The 22,557-nt window shown below is 37.8% G+C and overlaps 1 protein-coding gene across 5 annotated transcripts in view; it reads right to left on the minus strand.

Moving 5' to 3' along the window:
• The window catches only part of LOC124262711 (serine/arginine repetitive matrix protein 2-like), a 116,068-nt gene that overhangs the window by 89,327 nt on the left and 4,184 nt on the right, over positions 1 to 22,557 (minus strand). The window contains exon 1 of one of the 5 annotated variants that reach the window (XM_046697242.1): positions 18,741 to 18,835. The exons of 3 other annotated variants lie outside the window; for them this stretch is intronic. The gene's annotated coding sequence lies outside the window, so the exon portion shown is untranslated. Of the gene's footprint in view, positions 1 to 15,629; positions 15,705 to 18,740; positions 18,836 to 22,557 lie in introns of those variants that run through there. One more of the 5 variants, XM_046697243.1, reaches the window with a different exon arrangement.

A 22,557-nucleotide genomic window follows, 5' to 3' on the forward strand; every position in this document is an offset into this window, starting at 1 on the left:
CAATGACGATGTACTTGTGACATAAATACTGAAATGCTACTAAAAGACCTTGCCACATCTTCAGGTTTCATATGGTTATATTTCCACTGTTTGCTAGGGGTGAAACGGTATACCGTGGTATTAATAGAACAGTATTTTGCCTGTGGTTTTGGTATACCGTAATGCAATCCAAAAATTCATACTGTCATTTCTATCTAGTTAAAAAATGACAAAGATTATGGTTATTTTTTCCATGTTTTTAAATAATGTAAGGTTTGGCTCTTGATGTTAATTTTCAGCATTATGATCATATCTCAAACACCGAACCAACGGCCTTGTACTGCAATACGTACCATACCGTGGTGAGAGCATACCGTTTCACCCCTACTGGTTGTAGTAGCAGTCTTTATCTTTAGCAACTAGTCTAATACTCATACTGATCAGTCTGATAAGAACAGCTAATAACAAAATATGAAAACAATAAATTTTACTTAAAATGATGCACAGAGGCATATTTCAGCTAGCAGACACAAAAGTTGACTGCTAAAACAAAAATATCGCGAGAGTTGTAGTCCTGAAGTGAGATGAGATCGTTGTAAGAAACAGGATAATATTTTATAAGTTCTAATCACTTTAAGGACCTCAATCCACATTGAACATGTTGAATCTTCTTTAATTTTACATAAAAATTCAATTTAATTCTAGTTTTCTTACAGCACTCAAAAATTAATGCTCATTAGAACTCCAACCCTTTGCTGGTGCATGCTCAGATTAATCAAATTAAACTAAAACCTCCACTGCAGCATCAGTTCAGATTAACAGAAACGTGTAGAACAGGGCTTCTTCGGGAGTGACATATAAAATTAAAAATCCTGTCACTCAAACCTCTGATATCTTGGCACAACAGAAAACAAAAACCACCATGTATCACTTCAGAGGTGGGTCTGTCACAACTGACATAATCACATCTACATATGAAAACACACAGTTTTTAAGGAGCATGCCTATGCTGGTTCTCCTGAGTAGATATGGTGAATGTAAAACGTGTAGAAAACTCCACAAACAGGCAGCCTATTTACTGAGAAAACAGCAGAATGGTATCAGCATCAACCACCCACAACGTGTGCCCTGATACAGCACACCACTCAGGTAGCACTGATCACGTGCCATGGAGGGTCTGGTGCTTCCATATTCAGATTAAGTTATCAAAGCTGCTAGTCATTTGGGGAATTCATAAAACAAACTACACATACCAGTAAACACGTGTGCATTATCAGTGAGTTAGTGAGTTTGATTTCTGCGGCTTTGTATAGCATTTCAGTAGCATCATGGCATGTCAGCTCAGAGTGCGAGGAAAACCAAAAGTGATATAGGTGTATCATGTGGTAGGTCCTAGCAAATCTAGAAACATGATTATGTTGAATATAGAAGTTTAAAGCTTAGATACAACCAACAAAATAAACATAATTAAAACACAATGATAATTTATTCATGACATATAATATACATTGCTGTGAAAAAACAAATAAACAAAATAATAAGCATACAATCGCAAATCAAAAGTGCAATATTTTGTACTTGGGTTTACTACCCTCGAAATGAAGCACCCGGGATACCGAACCCAGTCAGAACGGGTGGGTGTGAACTTAAGTGTAACGAAGATTTTTTCATTGGCTGGTTCATTTGCCGATACGCTCAGGGCTCTTTGTGTGTGCATCCCGGTCCAAGCCCCCCGAACCTATTCACTGCGCATGCGTTATATGCACAGCACAGCTGTTGAAACCACTTTTCACCCCAGCTGGGGTTATTTTAAAGAATCGTTTGAACTCTGATTTCGCGGGATTTTTTTCATTTTGTTATTTTTCAACTTTATTAGTTTTGGTTGGAAAATTTCTGATAATTCTGATAATATGCAGCTAAAACAGAAAGATGTCACAGTCGACAGAGATAACTGCGTTCTCCATAGGCATACCACTAGGGATAGCTATGACTTATGGCTATGGCTATAGCTATGGCTATTTTCATTTCCATTTCTATATGTCTCAGTGGTACCCACAGGATATAGGCAACCATAATCAAGAGAGAACATTTACGACATAAGAGTATATGTGTTGATAGGCGCAGCTTACACATTACAACCCCAACATCCATGTCTTCACCTGGTTAACTTAGACACAGCTCGACAGTGATGTTAGAGTTTGTCCAACATGAAAAACTTAAATATCAAGAACATCGCTTATTGTAGAAATGTTCAGTATTCTATTAGTGTAAATTCCTGTTCCAGTGGCTGTAGCGTTCTTGTAACACCCATATCAGCCACTAGATTGCTTCACTATAAGTCTTCTGTGAGAAAGGTGAATCAAAGCTCTCGTTGGTATCAGAGAATCCACCATTTATCTGTTTGAACTACATAGCAAGGATAACTTTTGCTGCACAGGCCATTTAAAACACATGAATGTGGAGCAGCAATGTTCTACTACATTCTGTAAGATGATAAAAAAATCACCATTTCCATAAAAAAGATACATTTTTTAATCTTTGCTAAATATTATCATCAATTTCACTGCAATAATTGCTCCACTGAGATTCACATTTCCCTGCAAGTTGTGTTTTATGAAGTGCAATATGAGAATGATAAGTCACACCACACACGCTAGGGTTTCAGGAAAAATGTTAACTTAGGTCATAAAGCTGAACTTACTCCTATTTAGAACTTTTCAAATCTTCAGCAGGCACAGCACATCGTTAAATGTATGTTTTATCAACTAAAAATGTTTCCAAATACAAATGATTATAAGGAAGTCAAGCAGATGGTTGTTACAGTGGACTGAGCAGTGGTGTTTCAGCCTTCTCTATGTATTAGTTTCCATGTATTTACTGGGAATTTCAATTCTGTCTGAGTCATGATGCTGTTGATTCCAATGTCTTGAATTAACTTTTAAATTCTTAATGTCATCTGATTGTAAGAAACCTTTTTCATTCACTGCAAATCAGTTACCTTCTACTTAATGTTACAATGTGTAATCCACAACAAAGCTCTAGTAAATGTCAATAGCCCTTCATGAATGTTACTATTTTCAGAAAACAGACTGAACAATGGTAACTTTTCACCAGGAGTCATCATAATCATATACATCACATTGATGATAATCATTAGAACTGAAGCACTTCCAGGACACAGAAATATGGCATGGCTAACCCAGATCTCCCATCTTGTGCAGGTACTAATTACAGGGCAGATGTATACATAGTAGGAGTGTAAGTTGATGCAAGTGTGAGGTAGCTTTGTACAAGGAAATAAATGAACCAGTCATCACAGCTGTTTGCATGTAGATCATGCAATGATAGGTAGGAACAGCTGTCATTGAAATACCACAGATAATGGGAACCTTGCTTGGGGCAAGCCTCTTGTATTCTGGGAATTGTACTCTACAACTTCCTTCAATCATCTCAAGTATGACATGTACAGTTGAAATTATCTACTTCCATAGCAACAACAGTTGGGTAACAAAAGACTGTCAGTTGTATACAACCTGAGACCATATAATAATAATAATTTTGTAATATGGTCTCTGACACAACATGCCACGGACTAATAGGCACAGACTGGTTTTATGCTCGAAAATGAAACTGTACTGTTCTATGCAGTTTGACAGAGACAAAAATCTAGAAATTAGAAAAATCAGAAAGGAATTGTTACATCCAATAAAACAATAGTGTAAAAAAAGTGAGCGAATTGTATTTAATGCCCCTTTAACAATATTCCAGTTATATCATGGCATGTGAACTTCATGAGAGAGGAAAGCCCAAGTTGAAAAACAAACAAGTCATAATATGATTTACATAATAGGGGATTTCAAAATATATGTGCACAACTTAAACTACCGGTACTCTCAAGGAGGAACCCACTTAATTCCAACTTTAAAAATGCAGAAACACATGATATGTTCAAGTGTTCTTCAGATTTAATTCCAGATAAGATTGTTATCTAAACATATCAAACAATGTGTATTCTTAGAAGAAATGGGGTTGCTATCAGTTGATTTACTTGTCTTTTTTCCCTGAACATCAACAGGAACACTTTTATCAGTTCTGAGATTTCCTGGAGATCCAATGGAATCCATTTCCATCCTGTGGCGCCATCTGTCCAGTGCCCGTTGGTGGGTGATGACAGGCAGACCAGGCTGCTGCTGGTGGTGGAGGGAGATGGACATGTGTATATTATCATTACATGACAATAGAAGCTGACCATCTCCACCACAGACAAGGAGGAATTCCAATCATGTCCCAGTGAACACCACCTGGTCACATGCCAAGATGACTGGGCTTGGGGAAATCATAGCGGTGAGTTGAACAACAACAGACAGGAAAGATGGAAAAGAAGAAGCTAGAAAAGCCATAGAAGGGACAACAAACATGCAACATCATAGTCCTTGGATTGTATCCTCATTCAGCCATTATAATCCTTAAAATGATCCCTGAATTCAATTTTGGTGTCATTGATTGTGTCTATTGATTGTATTTCCCAGTGTTGTAATCACTGATTGTATCCATATTCAACCTTTTGGTACCTTAATCCAACACTTTTTTAATTATTTACTTTATCATTCAATATACTGATCAATGACTATATGCTTATGCAACCTGTTTTAATCGTAATCCTCATTCAACCATCTCAATCATTGAGTGTATCATCATCCATCCTTCTTAATCCTAAAATGTATCCTCAATCAGCTGTTTAAATTGTTGACCACATCCTCATTCAACCTTAACTGATGATTTCTTTCTAATTCATTCTAATCCAGAACTGTTCCTTCATTCAACCTTCTCCATCTATATGTAGATCCCTACATATCTGTGCCTGGAATCCAGGGCGGTAGGGTAGCCTAGGGGTTAAAGCATTCGTTCATCACGAGGAAGACCCAGGTTAGATTCCCCGCATCTGTACAATGTGTGAAGCCCAGGTCTGGTGTCCCACACCATGATATTACTGGAATATTGCTAAAAGCGGCATAAAACAATACTCACTCACTGCTGGGAATCTGTTGAGGAGCTATATGGACTAAGGTTAAAACGACGTCGTCTCCTGAGGCATCATGTCAATTTATGAAGCTAATGGACAACTGATTTCTCATGTGAAATGATCACATAAATTCGAAGTTTTACTTACTGAGCAGTCAAGACAATCACAGACACAGTCATAGACATGCGATAAACATGGGCAAGAAACTTTAAATCAGCATGTGCTTGCTATGCTCATTGGACTTGACATTTTGATAGATCAAAAATAGTCCAACAAGATCTTTCTACAGCAATAAATACAGGCGCCAGATCTCACTTTCAACTCAGAAAAGGTTAAACGTAAAGAATGGTGCTTGACAGGTAATCCCCCACAGTCTTACTGTTGGGATTGACACAAGAGAGGGACAGTGAGTTGGTGATTGTTGTTTTAAGCAGTATTAAGAATTTCACCTGTCTGAAGAGGCCTGACATAATAACTGTGCTTAGACCAGGCACCCTTGCAGTTCACAGCATGAAAAACTATCTGACGCACAGCCAGTCTGTCTAGCAGTGTATTATTAGTTATTACATATTACTTGGTTGGGACTCTTTCAAAAGGCATGAGGTACTGGAGACCTAGTCAGACCAAGCCTAAAGGCGAGAGAGAACAGAATGACACAAAATCTAGCCACAGAAATACTTCTTCACTTGATCCCATGCTTATTCAATACTCTGTGCTGCTATTGTAATACATTACTACTTCAAGTACAATTCCCATTGACTTATAAGGGCAATTTCAAACACTGATGATCATATTCAAGTTTCAAGTAACTTTGATACCTACTTTTTTAGCTTGAGGGTAAGCTTTGAACAGCCCTCAATAAATCGATCCCAAACTGGTGCAAGACAGTGGATGTATGAAACACTGTAACATGAAATTATGCTATGTAGATTAATGTATGCATGGTCATGACAACAATTAGCTTCATCAACCAGCCCACCCCTTCACAGGTGTGTGGCAACTGAGCAACTAAGGTAGACTAGAAGATGCCTGCCTTCCACTTAGTTCCTAATCAGGTGTTGAGGTAGAACTTGGCCATACCTGGATTTGTCAGGTGGTAAACACCAGCTGCACGAGATCAAGGCAGGTAGACAAGGGGGTCGGGGAGTGGCAGGAGCAATTAGACCACACTGCTTCAACATGACAGTAATTGTGAGAAGAAAGGCCCCTACAGTCATGCTACCATCATTAGATGCCAAGCAACACTGTTCCAGAATGTTGAGCCAGTAAAACACCTGTATTACAAATCCAATCAGGTTCATATTCGATATAACGTGACACCCTATTAACAAGACCAGTGGCCTTCCCACTAAAATCATGCAGACAAAGTACCAGATCAAAAATCAAAAGCTATCATAAAAGCTATGTGACTGATGTATACACAGTTGAATAGAAAGATAATGTTTCACACTGTCAGGGTCTAGTAAACATAATTTTTGGTGAGTGAGTGAGTTGAGTTTTACGCCACACTCAGCAATATGGCCAAAGAGTAAGTGAATGACGTTTCTCACCATCATCACTGTTGTTAACAAGCATGAAGACAAGAACCCTTTTCATAACTTTAATGTTAAACATTATGATTACCAACATTAATATATAATAGCTGAAATTTGAAGTGAAAAGATTCTCCTTTCAATTCTCAGACTTCTGAGTGAGTGAGTGAGTTAAATTTAAAGTCACTTTGGCAATATTTCAGCCATATCGTGACTAAAGCAAGTTATAGTTTAATAAAAATTACTTCTGAGGAATAATGAGGAGTGAGTGAGTGAGAGTGAGTGAGAAAGAGAGGAAATGAATGCTTTTAACAATTTTCCATTAACATCATATCCATGTTGGCTCAGTGTTAGTTATGCTTATAGCCATAGAGCACTTCAACGGTTTGATGTCAGATAAATAACACTGTTCCATTTGGAGACATACCCAGCATCACCTATAGCCTAAGTGCAAAATGATAGACATTTCCAGAAGGAAATACATACAAATCATTGTTAAGATGTTATTGAAACAAAAGAAACTGAGAAGAAACACCCAGAAAGTCCTTTGAAAAGAACATTTTATCAAACCAAAAACTTGAAAACCCATTGATGCCAAGCCATATACCTCAAAACTTATGTAATTAAGGATTTTTTTTCCAACACTACATTTTTGAACTGCTCCCTTAGTTGTTTACACTGTATTTATAGACACAGTAGGAATAGTACTAGGCTTTTTGTTTACAGGCTGCCATCACCTTGCAGGAGCTCTAGTCTGCGGCATCAGGTAACAAACACTTTAGACCAAACTGTGTCAGTGGGAGAGCTACTGGATGCCGAACATGCTTACCCTTTTTGTCAACACCTGGTGTCATCGCTCAATTTCAGTGATCATTCATATATTTTTAGTACTGTTTTGCCTTCAATGGCCTATGGAATCTGTTTCAACAGATAATCGAGCCTTGTTATTCTCTGGCATTGACACATAAAGGTTTATCTACACATTGAAGTTAATCAAAGGATACTTCTCATTTCTCCTTATTGTATATGTATTCTCGGTTTCATCAGCATGATTGCATCTTACATCATTAGTAGTGAATCAAAGAAAGCTAATTTTAAAGATGATGATCACGTTTTAGAATTCCATTCCAGTAATATTAGAAGTGTTATCTGCCATTTCACATACCCAGCTCCAATGTACTGTTGACTTAACAGACAAAAATGCACTGACTGACTTCCATCATAAATGTAAACGAAATTTCTGGAGGCTACCAGACAAATTGTTCTCTCACTGAAACTGTAGGTATAATTTGGTATACACAACCTCAGTGACAGCTATGAAACTGACAAGCAATTTCTCCCTAGCTATTAAGGCAGACACCCATCTCCAGACCCCTGCCCCTGGTAATGATCACTTTCTACAAAGCCCACTAAAGAGAGCTACTGGGCGGGGAGCATATTGGCTTATTTAAAATGGTATTTTGGCAGACTGCTCATAAATAGTGTCTGCTTATTGTTTTTTCACATCCATGCCAGCATCAATATTTTCTCTCCAAACACTGTTCCGGACAATGTATGGCCACATATACTAGGTTCAGGCAGTTGTTTTCATTTGGAAGGTGATGTTTAAAAATATATTCACCTTCAGCTTTTATTTGGTCTCAGGGAGAATGTTTACACAAGGTAACATCACTTTCTACCTTTTTTGTCATTATCTTTACATCAAACACGATTTCCCCTTTAATATTTGTTCAAGACTTAACAAGAGAGTGTGTGAATGTTGTTTTGTGCAAGTCTGCAATATTAAGCTGCATTAATAAAAGCCTGTAAAGTAATGAAATCTGGGCCAAGTAAACCAGTGGTTTATAGCATGAGCATTGATCCACACTGTTAGGGCACAGTGATATACTGATACAATAAGCCACACATTGTTAAAAACCCATTCACAGTTGGTCAGCTCCTATGAGTGACAGAGTATGTTCAATTTAACACTGCTTTGAACAGTATTCCAGTTATATTATGGCATGTTATGTAAACCTTTCAGGAAGCCCAGAGTGAAGCATGTCTCAGGTATTTATCCCTTTGCTGAAACCCACAAGCATGGGTATGGTAAACTAGGATTCATTGGTTACTGGCCTGCCCAGGGAACGCAACTCCGCACAGGTTGGAACAACTAGGATACTCATGGTCCTTCAACTCTTGACAATTTACTCGAAACTTGTTCAAATGCAGAATCATATTAACATAGGCAGTGTTCATAATAAGCATGAAAGTCAAAGTAGTCTTGTCCTAACACTAATGCTAAATCTTATAGACCTCACATAGAAATATGATAGGAACAAACCCCAATGACCCTTCTTAGTTTCAAACACAAGGTAGACAGAGAACTGATGGCTGATGCAAAAGAAAAAACTAGTAAAGATACCTCTTCATACTCCAATCTATTAACTCTTATGAGTAAGATCAATATGGTATGATAGTTCATACTAAACACACTGAAAACATATATTCTAATGGATGGTAGAGGATTCTCAATATCATCGTGAGATGAGTCTCTTACAGTGGAGTGATGCCATACAACCCCTAAACCCATCAGACCAGAACCTCACAGCTGCAATCAATCAGTTTACACCCTGACACTTCAAACCAAACATCTACATGAACACAGAACTACTTATTTCTTGTATGTACCTGTTAAATCTGCCATTCATTGTCAAAGCCAAAACAAAACCTTTTTGAAACCATTGGGTCTTACAACAGGGCAGCATCCATTGTGTTTCTGTAAGAGCATGCATGGAAGGTGAGAGTGCCTGCTCATGTTCACAAGCACAACCAAAAATATTTCCTACATGACCCTGCAATCAACTTTCACCTGAACCTATATGGAGGGGTGGAGCACTGGGGTGAAGCCTGTGTTATCAGAGTATGGCATTCCTGGTCCCCACCCCCCAGTGTATTGTATTTACTGATGTCTGGAGATCAAACAGGAGACACAGGAGCTGGTAGGGGGTGGGGAATGAAGGACAGGGCAGAGAAGGCATCAGAAGAATGCCCCGACAGGAACTACAAGGATCTATTGTTCAATGCAAGCCTCAACAGAACTCGTAGACATGATGTGTGAATACTAAGAGTGGATATGTCATGTTCATTGACTTACATTTGTAAGGTAGATTATTCACACCTTGTATTGTAACTTGTCATGCAAGGCTTTTCTGATACAAAGTCTGGGAAAGTTGTTGCCTGTCTGAATCAATATTGAGGAAGTGGGCTGGGTGTAACACCACATTCAACAGTATGACAGTTACATACTGCAAGTCAGCTTTATAATGAGAAAAGTCCTTAGTGAAATGGGGCGGTGGGATAGCCTAGTGGTTAACGTGTTCACCCGTCATGCTGAAGACCCAGGTTCGATTCCCCACATGGGCACAATATGTGAAGCCCATTTCTGGTGTCCCCTGACATGATATTGCTGTAATATTGCTAAAGATGGCGTAAAACCATACTGCTTCACTCACTCACTCACTGAGTGATGTAGGTCTAAGAAGGTTACCTCTCTGGGAAAACAAACGAGCAACAGAATGGTGCAGATAAACCTAGAAACACAATCATCAGGGCAAATCAGGATTCAAACCCTTGATCACAGTTCCTAACATGCCTAAAGGATGCAACTCTGCACAGTAAACTGCAGCGTTCTAGATCTCTGGACCACCCACGCTGTCCTGTATCATTAATATCTGAACACTAAAAATTCTCACAAAGAGTTTGGATGTACTCAAGTGAGGGATGACTTTACCAATCTGACATAAATTATGCTCTAGATATTGTTCCTCTTGTAATCTCTCAAAATAGACCTCTTGAAAGTTTAACCCTGCCAAGAAACTGCCATTGCAAACCATGTGATGCTCCACATAACATTTTAAAAAGATCTATCACATGATACAAGTTAAGTACTTAGGGACCAAGAACATTTTTACAAATCTTAAAAGCAATATTCATGCCAAGAATTTACAAATGAACAAGAAAATAAGAAGAAACACATCCAGAAACACTCCTGAAAACATATGATTCATGTATGTTCCCAACAGCATGTTAGTCTACAGTAGAACAACACATACCTTCTTGAGACAGGGTATTCCTAATCCTATTAATGCCACGAACACCATCCAGTGTCCAGTGTGAGTACAGCCCTGTCTACCACCTATACCACTGACCAAAACACTGCCTCACTTGATTGATCTCCAACACATCGAGAACCAGTTGATCTCCACAAACAATAGCTCCCGACAGAGGTTCCCCTGACCTTTATTCTGTAATGACCACTGGGATACCATTAGCATCAAAAACAGTTTAAAGTAAATCAGAAAGCGGAAACAGGGGGGATGTGGTCTGTATCATTGCATAACATGAGATAAAGGCACAGTAACACCGAAAAGACCACAGGCTATTTTAATACAACCTTTTATAATACAACCCAATAATTGCTTTTTGATAGGAAAACATAAAAGATTCAGATTATGAATTGAATTAGCTCATTGTGGTCCTGTTTATTTCAATAGAGGTGGAACATGTATGTGTAACCCGAGGGAATTCAGCTCTCACTCATTAATACAATGGTATATGCAGTCTAAACAGCAAAACAATTAACTGGCCACATTTCCAAAATGATCAAAACTACAAATAAGCCTATGACTTAGAGCTTTATTCAGTCATATTGATATGAACAAATACATACACATATATCAACACATGATCTTTCATAGTTTTGTTTTCTTTAAGCCATACAAGTTTATTATACCCTAGGACCTGCAGTCAAAGAATATCTATGCATGTTTGATTCTTAATATTTCTTTGACGTCCTGCACTATATACAACATAGCAGCCATGCTTCGTATGAAGCAGATCTGTCAACAGTAAATTAACACAGATGCCTTCAACTGTTGCTTAAAAAGTAACATATGGACAAAATCTGCCTCTACCTAAAATATTAACATCTGGATTTTAATAACTAATCAAAGAAGCTTATGTCATCGCATCTGGTGTGTTACTATGACGTGTTGTTCCTAACAGCTTTATGCATATACATTATACGTCATTTGTGTGACTAATCACCATAAGGCCTCTACCTTTTAATAACTGCAAGGCATCTGTTATTTCTGCTGGCAATGGATGAAAAGGAGCAACAGATAACACTTGTCATGATAATGATGACACTACTCATGTAATAACGCATTGTATGTTTTCATTGTGACAGCTGACTTGTCTTTGCATATGTTTGTGACAGCTAGTGGGTCAAGATCCGTTCACCTCTTCACTATTATCATCACCATGTGAGTGATTCACAAACACATCCTTATCATATAGTCAGAATGCTACACTGGACCAGGCTTCTAGCGTTGGTTTCTTTGACTACTAAAAGGGTATTGTCATTTAAATTCCAAATTCATTATACAGTAATAATATTAAAAAGCATTCCTGTGACAGACCTGTGCTGTGTTCGTTAACGTTGTAAGAATCAAACTGATTTCAAATACCACAACAGCAATTATGATTGATTATGAGCACAGTCTGAGTAGCACAACTCAACTTCATTTCATCTAAGAATTCAAAGTTGGGTTGTGAATTGTCCCCACACTGCAAAACTAGACAATTTGCAAAGAGTGTCCAACTCTCAATCCAATCAATATGGCGCGACAGGAGCAAAGATCAATCTAGTTTTTATCTACTACAGACCCTGAGGACGTTTTCCCACATAAAGGTGACGACATGTTTCTGACTTGAAAGAAAAATCTAACCATTAGACAGGGCATTAAGGTAGAGACCTCTTCACCAGCTAACGAGACAGAAGTGGTAAGGAGGGATTTCTAATTGATGACTGCCTTCAGGAATCCAGAAGCAGCCCATACCAACATTGCTTTAGAAAATATACACTCTAAACCTTGGCCAAAGTAAATCCTGCAGTTTCAGGGAAGCTCCGAAATAGTGTTTTACATCATGCTAGAGGGCATTCTTCAGAGAGGGAAACTGTACCTCTCCTACACCACCCACATCAATGTGGGATTGTTCAAAGAAAACTGAAGAGTGGACGTAGTTCCCCTGAGTCTCAACATCAACAGTATTGTTGCTGTACTCGAAATAAGCACTGAAATATCATGAGATGATAAGTAACCTATGTACACCATAAGGCATTATAGAACTTCCCTCAAGCTACATCCTGAAGGAAACAATAATTTTGTTGCAGTATGCCAATTCAAATTATATATCTGAAATGTTAAATAATGTTATGAAATAACATTATTTCTGCCAACAGTCATGGTGCTAGTTTAGTACATATAGTTTGAATCTGAACACAGTTGTAGTACATATAGTCAGAACTGTTATGCATGGTCGATGTACACCACACAGGAATCTTTCAGTATTGATACACATTTTCGATGTATAAATAGTCAGAATTAGTACAAATATCCTGTGTACATACAGTAGCATTTTGTACACAATGTACATATAGACTGGATCTGTTCACACAGTCAGCATAAATAGCCTGAATATAATGATTGGGGGAGGGGGAAATATCCTAAAAACATTTCAGCTTCAGCAATGACTGCAAGGACAAAGCTGATCTTGACGGACTACTTAGTTTCTGAAGAAATCTAGTTATGTTGCATATACGACAAGTATAGAAATGAACTATGGACTTGGTCTTAATATGCTGTCTGAATAAGTTTGAATGGCACTACACATTATCAGCCTTGTCAGATCTATCCATATTCTTCAATCACGTTGACCAGTGAATTCCCATGATGGCTCTCACAAAGACAGTCACAAAGAACATTTCAAACATGTTTATATAATGAATACACTCATGGACAACAATTGTGGCCAACCTGCCAGATCTTAATGACATGGGGTCATAAACTGTCTGCCCTAAAGGATCCTTATATCTATTTGTTGGCTTGTTGTCTATACAATGCACTCAGGAAAGTTTCTGCTAAATGACTGCGACCTGTAAATATTCTAATTCATGTCTGGACAAGACAATCCAGTGATTGACATGATGAGCATCGATCTACATAGTTTGTATACAATCACATGTGACAACAAACTCAAACAAGCCTAGAACACTGCCAGATAAAAATACACTGTATCCACTTCACAAAACAAATACTAAAAATTGAACTGGGTAGTACAAGAGCACCTACACCTTTGGAGGACCATCTCTGTGATCAATGCTCAGTCATTGAGGATGAAGAACACTATTTCATGTCTTGTAATAAATATTCAGATGTAAGACATGCCTTATTTAATTCCCTTTCCTCTCAAATTAATTACTTTCAAAGCCTTACCACCACAGACAAACCTCCTGTTTAAAAATAATGTACCAGAACTTCAAACAAGTCTAGAAGATCTCTAGATTGTCCAAGGCCATTATACACATTTGTTTTTAGTATATGTATTGTTACACTGACTTATATAGCTTGTTTATATAGTAGTTATAGAATATTGTCACTGTTTCTATATGGAACGTTTGCGCAAAAAAATATCTTGTATCACGTATCTTGTATGTCCAACCAATTGACAAGACCTGTGAACTAGTGCCTGGAGAAGCTCTGTTGCCAGCTTGGATAACATGGGCAAAGCTTATTCAAAATTTAAACTTAATAATTTTCTCTCAAAAATAATATAACAGATTTCAGGCAAGCAAAACAAATTAGTCACGTCAGTTGTGTGGCATAAGGTCTGTCTCGCCTTCAACGTGATACTCCCATGATGCATTGCATCTGTTGTAACCAGCAGTAGCATCACCGAGCTAGACTCATGGCTGCTTATTAGACAACATGTGTGCACTTCTGCAGTTCACTCAGTGCAGTCCTGATGTCTCCTGAACAGAGGCAACATGCCCTTGTTGAAATATCTAATGAATTCTTAATTACAAATTTTATAATTCTATAAAAGATGTGTAGACACTTGTTTTAAGTGTTGTTGTTCTGCAAAAATATCCTCATGGAGGTGATGTTATGGTTATGATACACTGACTGGCTGACTGAGTTTGGTTTTACGGCGCTTTTAGCAATATTCCAGCTACATCACGGGGGGACACCAGAAATGGGCTTCACACATTGTACCCATGTGGGGATTCAAACCCAGGTCTTCGGCGTGACGAGCCAACGCTTTAACGACTAGGCTACCCCACCGCCCCTGGTTATAATACAGGATGTAAACATTGTGATGAATCATACTTATCAACATGATCAAGCCAGCAGATCATATTACCAACAACAATAAAAGAAATACAGGAAGAGAACATTTACATGATCTACTTGTGTTTCACATCCAATTTTTAAATCGTATGTTTCACATCTTAGTCATAACTATTCGATATTCTGTTCCTTTTTTGAAGAAAATAATTTTGTACCAGAATATAATGTAAAAAATCCACGTATTTAGGATTTTAACACAAGAATAGCATCGTAATGAAGATGTAACAGTCTTACTTTATCACTTCACGTGCAGTGGGATCAGCAACATTAAATTTCCACAATCGTTAACAAACAAATGGCACTGCCCTGCAACACTTTCTTACATGAGAATAAAATTGAATATGTTTCACATTCACTACCTACATTCCATGAATCTAATCTCTATCACATACAATTTCTGCCATCTTTAAGACTGGAGCTGTAACACTTGAATACATACCACAAATGCTGAAGGTTAATCACGTAAAACATAAACCATATCTAGCATACAGTAATATTGAAGCCACAGCACTTTCAAACATACGACCAGCATACACAAATGATGGGAACCACATCACTTATATATACAAATCATAACATCAGCCTTTCACACATAAAAGCAACACATAGGTTGTTCTAGGTCATTATACACATTTGTATGAGTATATGCATTGTTATTCTGACTTATTATATATCTCGTTTATGTAGTTTAAAGAAAACTGTCACTGTTTCTACATGGAACGTTTGCACAATAAAATATCTTGTACCTTGTATCTTGTAACATAAGCATGATAAATATTTACAGAAGTTGACCCTGATTCACATTGCCTATGATGATCAATACTGCACACACCAGCACACACAGAGCAATGTGCCACTTACTTTGTATACTGCAACTTTGTCAAGGTGTTCCTCTGGTAGCTACAGACTAGTTACCACCTACAGTGATCATACAATGTGATTGTGTCATCAGTAAATCCTGAACAGACACAAGCCATGTCAAGTCAACAGGTAATAAACTGCCAATATTGATCTATGACAACATGACACATACTTACACAGATGTACCGTAAAGCATACCAATATACTGTGATTATCCATGCATGCATCTATATCATCAATGGCGTGACTTAGGTGGGAGAACCTTCACCAAAACAGTGTTGACAATAAACGAAGTACTTCAAGTCCATATATTAGATCTTCGCATGCAAGCGTATTGAGTGAAATAGTATTAGTACAAAGTCAGTGTTCAAAGTAGACACCTGAGACGTAAATTATCAACAGGACCGGTAATATAAAGAGCATTCCTTTTTCCTGTTGAATGGTGGCTAAAATTTATCTCAGGACACTAAAACAGATCCAGCCTCTGGGTTAAAATTCTACATATGATGCTGTCTCACAGTGGTACAGTAGCCCTTATGGGGACACTGGGATCCTTGAGGTATGGTGCTGAAGTATGTGATTCTAGAAGACCATCTGTCTTACTACAGTAGGGATATACCACAAGACCCCTTGTCTTTCATGCTTAATTTCAAACACTGTCATGTATACTGCCCTCCTCCCTCCCTGAAATATTTAGCCTTATGGTTGAAGTAGTATGCATGACAATCTGTCACTCACAGCCTCTGTTCTAAGAACATTACATTACTGACAGCTCTTGACAACTGACAAAGACTATTACTGTTGCAATTACAGCGATTACCTTCCATAATTTTCACCCAACTTTTCACATGGTTTGCTAAAGGTTTTCCGAGCTGTCAAACACGATATATGATATGATGGTTTGGCCTGAAGGGACATGACCTCAAAAATCTGTGAGAAGTTAAAAGTCACTTTTAAGAACACGAATATTAGAAACATCAGTTTGTTTTCTTTGTCTTCAAGAACATGGATTCAGACAATTATTTTTGTCAGTTGAAGCAAATACCTGCAGCATGTTAAGTCTGATTGCATGTATCTTGTGGAAGTTCATTCAAGAGCCACTCGAGACATGTTCCTCTGCATGTCTAATCTGGCCTCTAGTTTGTTTCGCCTCAAGTGCTGTGGCTTTCCTTACAGTAATGGAAGGCAAAGATGAAGTCAAAGCATGTGTTCTTAAATAAATGGATTCAAATAGATGTGTATTACATTCTAAATGAACCCCGACATTTGAAGGTTTACAGTTGGTATGGAAACAATTGTAAATCAAAAGGTCATTACCATGTACCATGTTTTATTAATTTGTAAAAAATTTAATTGAAATTATTTCTCTGGGATTTGTTATAACTGTCAGGACTAACAGGTTTCAACACAGGCAAAGTGAGTGAGTGAGTGAATTTGTAAAACACCCATATTCCTGCAGTACCCTGGGAGCCTTGAAATAAATAAATCTGGACCAAGATCAACATCACTTGGTCATGACACACAATCTATCACAGCTAGTTTAAGTCAGCTCCATACTGGGGACCAATTTCAGGCCATAATTCCACCACAACCCCCTACCTCCACCCCAAGAACTGTAGCAAAACAAAACTACCACTCTGACTAGATAAATGTTCATAATGACTGATAAATCGTTAATACTTCAGATGGGAGAAAGATTGAGTAACAGAAGCTAGTTTAATCTCAGATAATGACATTGCGCTGTCCTTAGAAATGCATTAAAGAATGTGTCCCTATTGTACTTTCCATGCATCTCAAAAGATCAACAACAGATAGATTTTCTGTATGATAAACCATGATGTGACTTTTCGCTAACAATGTCTTAACCAGCAGATGACATGATGATGCACTTCTATCTCATCAAAGAGGTAATTTACCTGAATGTCCCTTTGCTGTACACATAAGTAATGGGATGGACATAAATTCTATTGTCAGCAGGATGATAACGAGAAGATCATGCTGTCATGTTATCTTTGACTGACTGTAAACATGTACACCAAACAAATTGTGCATGCACAGTGAATTAAGGCTGTCACTGTCCATTATGCATTTGTTTAACCTGTTGATGCAATACAAGATATGTCTACCAGAGGTTTGATTCATGTTTTAAGGTGTATCAAATGTCAACATGGTCAAAAAGAAATATTTGTTTCACTGTAAGTCAGACAATAACTTGGTTTGTTAACTACTGTGGATAGCACTACCTATAAAGAAACAAAATGCTAACTGATTGCATAATAGACGTCATATTATCAGGGCCACAGAGGATACATTCAAACAAAAATTATCCATGTGTAACTATTTAGTCTGGACAAAACAATCAAGTGACTGGAATCCGAATCGGAATAAGAGGCGATGCATGAAACAAAGACAGCAAAACTGACCACCCATACCTTGAATCATTTCATGACAAGCATGGGCTGCTGAAAACACTTTTAGCTATATCTTTACTAGGGTATGATGAAGTCATAGAGTAGCTAACTCACATCCCTGTCGGGAATGTTCATTCAACAATATCTTTCACTATCTGCAGCATGTTAGAAGATAAGTTGTTCCTATTACATATTGTGCAGCATTACCAAGCCATTCACATATTTACATGCAAACCAAATGAGGCATACTCATGAACAAGTCATGAATTTATCAGTGTTCAATTACCATCGCAAAATCCACAGTTTGAATTTCTATATGTCTCTAATTACATGTCATCATCACCAAAGTGTAAAGAAAGAGCTGTTCAGGTACTGATGACAACGTAAATTGACAGTTTCTATGGACCAGCTGTTATTGATTTGAAAATCGTGACTATAGCTTCCACTGTCCTAGGAAAATGTATAGGTGTGCTGACTCAACAGTTGAAACATGCTGTGTTTTCCATTAAAAGATCTAACTAATGACGAACATTGCTCCAATTTGTGACATAACAATTACAAAGAGCACACACTTTCTCAACCACTCTCATGCACAGAATCCATCAACCAGGCAATGTTAACATTGCCACAACTTCCTTATTTACAGCATCCTGCACAACGCACTAGTTGTATTATGTAAGTTCAGGATCACATCTCTTACCTGTATGCTGTCGTACAAGTTTTACAGCACAAGGTCAATAGAAATGTATGATTACACAAATGTGAGCTGCAGGAGAATAGCACACATTCCAGAGTAACAGCTCTTGTCACAAACGTCACTCTCCATACGTATAGATCGATCATTTCTCACCTCAGCCATCATGGTATTGATTAATCTCATGCTGTCAGAGTGAGACGTGCATATCACTCCACATTTCAAAATCTATATCTGACCTTGAAATCGACATACATCCGGAAAACAGCAGTGGGAAGTGTTAATGTTTAAGAACATCGTAACGATGGCAACTTATGTATGTTGTAGAACTGTCACAGTGTTTGAACTGTCATTAACAGGTAGTGTTTTGTTTAACATTGCACTTGTGAGGACTCTGATGTTCTTTGAAGTTCACACAGGAGATGATGAAAGCAATCTAGCACGAGCAAAAGGATGACTGTCAACAAAGATGTGCTGGGAATTGTGTATATTGTAGGACACTTCAAAGGTACAAGATTATATTCAAACAATACTGACTTGGGCAATATTAGTAATGAAAATCATTAATAATATATTCAAATACACTATGGCTTAAACATATATGTAATGGTATATTTATCAATCATACCACTACCTCTTCAATTTATTCAAAGAGTTAACATATTGCTGTTTATTTCAACATCTGTCTTCAGTCAACATTGTCAACTGTGGCAGCATGCAGCACAATGTGAAACCATAAACTAAATATTTGAAAGCATTTACTTGCAGAAGAAACGGAAATGTGCCAGGATATTGTGTTTGCAAATGTCTACTGCAATTTATGTGGCCAAAATGGTTAGATAATTAACCTAAAACTTGATCACTTAACAAGATATTCAAAGTAATTTGATATTTAAGTTTAAAACTGTTTTAATACATTCACTCAAGTAGGCTTATTTAAGTTCACTCAGTAATCATATGACTAAATGATGACCTCTTGTCTGATATTGAATCAGTGCTTGTGTAACCTCCAAATGCATGTTCACAGAGTGTTAATCCTGTCAAAAACTCACATCTGGACTTTTTGGTTTTATAAGAAAATTGGGTTTCCTGATAAATGAGATTTGATGTATATCGATCCATACATTTAATATCTTCATTCAATCATGGCATTCTGGTAATAAAAGGTCACGAACACTCTACACTTGCTATTGGGGGAGACCATACAGAGAGAGCTGCAATCCTAAATGCATGAATCACATTAAATCACTGGATTGTGTGCGAAGATTCGAATACTTAAGTCAAGGTCACAAACATGAAACAATATCTCAAAACTGCCACACCTGTAGCTTCTCAAACATACTCAACACAAGCACCATCTAATAAGTACATCCCAAGTGTTCATTGCTGTAGAAGACAGGCCATGTGTTTATGCTGCATCAGCAATAATTGCTTGGTCAAATACAGTACAGTGACATAAAAGAAAGCACTCTGATTTCAATTAGCTGATAATCAAGACGCCCCCGAGCCAGAAGGTTACCTCCTGAGAATCCAAAGTCAAATCATGCTGCCATTGATTACCAATTATCACTTCTACACCTCCTGACCACCATATTGTGTTCCACCACAAAATGACATCACAAACTACTTGATTAGCCTCTGCTACAGATGCAGTCTCTCCAAGAAGCCCAAGAGAAGCAGTAGCCCTTAGTCAGCTTTATGAAAGATATGCGATAAAGCAATAATCAATATATTGGCACACTGTTTCATACTCTCTTCCTGTTAGCACTATAACCTATTGATTTACCTTCCGGAAGAACACCTCCTGCATATAAAAGTAAACAGCGGCATCATATTTTGGTCGATGCGACAAAATGCATTAGCGACAGGGAGTCTATGTTAAAGACACTGGCTCAAAGTTGACCAAAGAAACATGACTGATTTATTCATTTGATCTACAGTTAACCTTCAGGATGGTGCGCTGCCCACCAGTGGCCGATAATCCTCTTCATCGATCAATGCTGCCAATGCTTACATAGCACTACAGCATTTCCTTAGAAACTTGAAGAAAATGTAGTATCCAATAGCTGGTGATACATAGATATATGACATTGCTGGTGATACAAAAGTGAGTGAGTGAGTGAGTGAGTGCTCAAACATGTGGTGTGGAAAGAAAACAACCCTGTTGAAGGAAATAATCAACAATTCTTTCCATATTTCTGAAAAATAAAATGAGCCAATATATTTCTGGTAGATTATTAAATTGTACTCTGTCAGCATGCTCATAGCCCTCAAAAACAAATGTGAAACCCAAGAAACTGGTAGTAGGTCTGGAAATGATGAAGCAGAAGTATAGACCCAATCACTATACTCACTGAGCCATTCTGTTATCAGTGTATGGGTTGTAGATGGTGATAGCACTAATCACAATTGGCAGTCTATCTGCTTGTGGTCTGTGGGAACAAGCTCCATGTCTGATACTGACCAATTAGGATAAGATGACCACTGGTGAAGTGGGGTCAGCTGAACATACACCTTCTACTCCATTACCTTCAGTCTCCTGGCTGCAAAGGCCATGAATGAATGAAACAAGCACCTAATGGCAAACCAGCCTACCATAGTTTTGAGTAACATGTAACACATCTTACACACGATCATAGTGCTACGACAGTCGTAAGTCTATGTTAAAGTATGGGAGTTACGATCTATCTTAAAGTATGGGAGTTACGATCATCTTAGCGTTACGATCGATTTTGTGGAACGAGGCCCAGATGTCTACTTGATGATAACTCCTGTGCATGTCTATTGTCATGGTTGATACAGTCAGGTAAAAAGGAACAGGCTTCACACACTGTACCCATGTGTGGATATGGACTGAGGCCACAGTATGACCACCAATCACTTGCACTACTACTCTACACCTTAGTCCTTACTTTCCTCATGTTCTGTTGAAGCTGTTACATCAGAAAAAGTCTAATTCTGACTAAATATCATTCAGCTTCCCTACCAACAAAAACACCTTCAAAACTCTCAAAATAACCTTCGTAAAATTATTTCACAAAAAGACTTCCCATAGCCTCAAGATTTAAAAACTATTATCTAATTTAGGCTGAATGTGAATGCAACACAGTCTAACAAAACAGCAAAGACAAGGTGCATTATTTATCTTGATGATGAAACGTGAGATCGGTGTGTTTGGCTAATGACATGTTCCCTCCTCTGCCTAACACAATAGCTTCCTTCAGGTGTGCTGATGTCGTCGAGTTGTCACCTGTTGACTCAGTTCCACTTCCTCTACCTTTTACAATATTCACAGGAAGTATCGATACACAACGGACATCACAGACCATTGTATTGATGAAGGCTGGCTTCTCAGGTTCTACCTTGTCTGTGGCCATTTCACTTCACCATAGATGGGTTAACATGGGTTAACAGTGTTCACAATTATAAATAGAATTCTAGGATTCCTTGTCAGAAGTAGAATTTTTCAGATCAAGACATTTTCAAGTATATTTTCATTCAATACCTCCTAAAGTAAGTGGGTGAGAGAAATAGAGCATGTATGTGATGATCATCTCAGACTAGTGACATATTTCAGGGTGAGAAATTAACATAAATCCACAAGTCAGAGACAAGTAAACTTCAGGAAGTACTATTTGACATTTTCTTGTAGGATGACTATGTTCACCATTAAGTAGCATCTAGGTAGTAGACAATTCTTGCAGCCTGGTAGTGAAAATACATATTAAAAACAGTTTATAGAAGGACTGTGCATAGTTACGTTTGATACACAAAGAACATCATATGTTTTCATGCAACATATATATCTATACACAGATAATAA

The sequence above is a fragment of the Haliotis rubra genome, unplaced genomic scaffold (assembly GCF_003918875.1).
Source record: "Haliotis rubra isolate DU_JTF1 unplaced genomic scaffold, ASM391887v1 Scf85, whole genome shotgun sequence".
NCBI lineage: Eukaryota > Metazoa > Mollusca > Gastropoda > Lepetellida > Haliotidae > Haliotis > Haliotis rubra.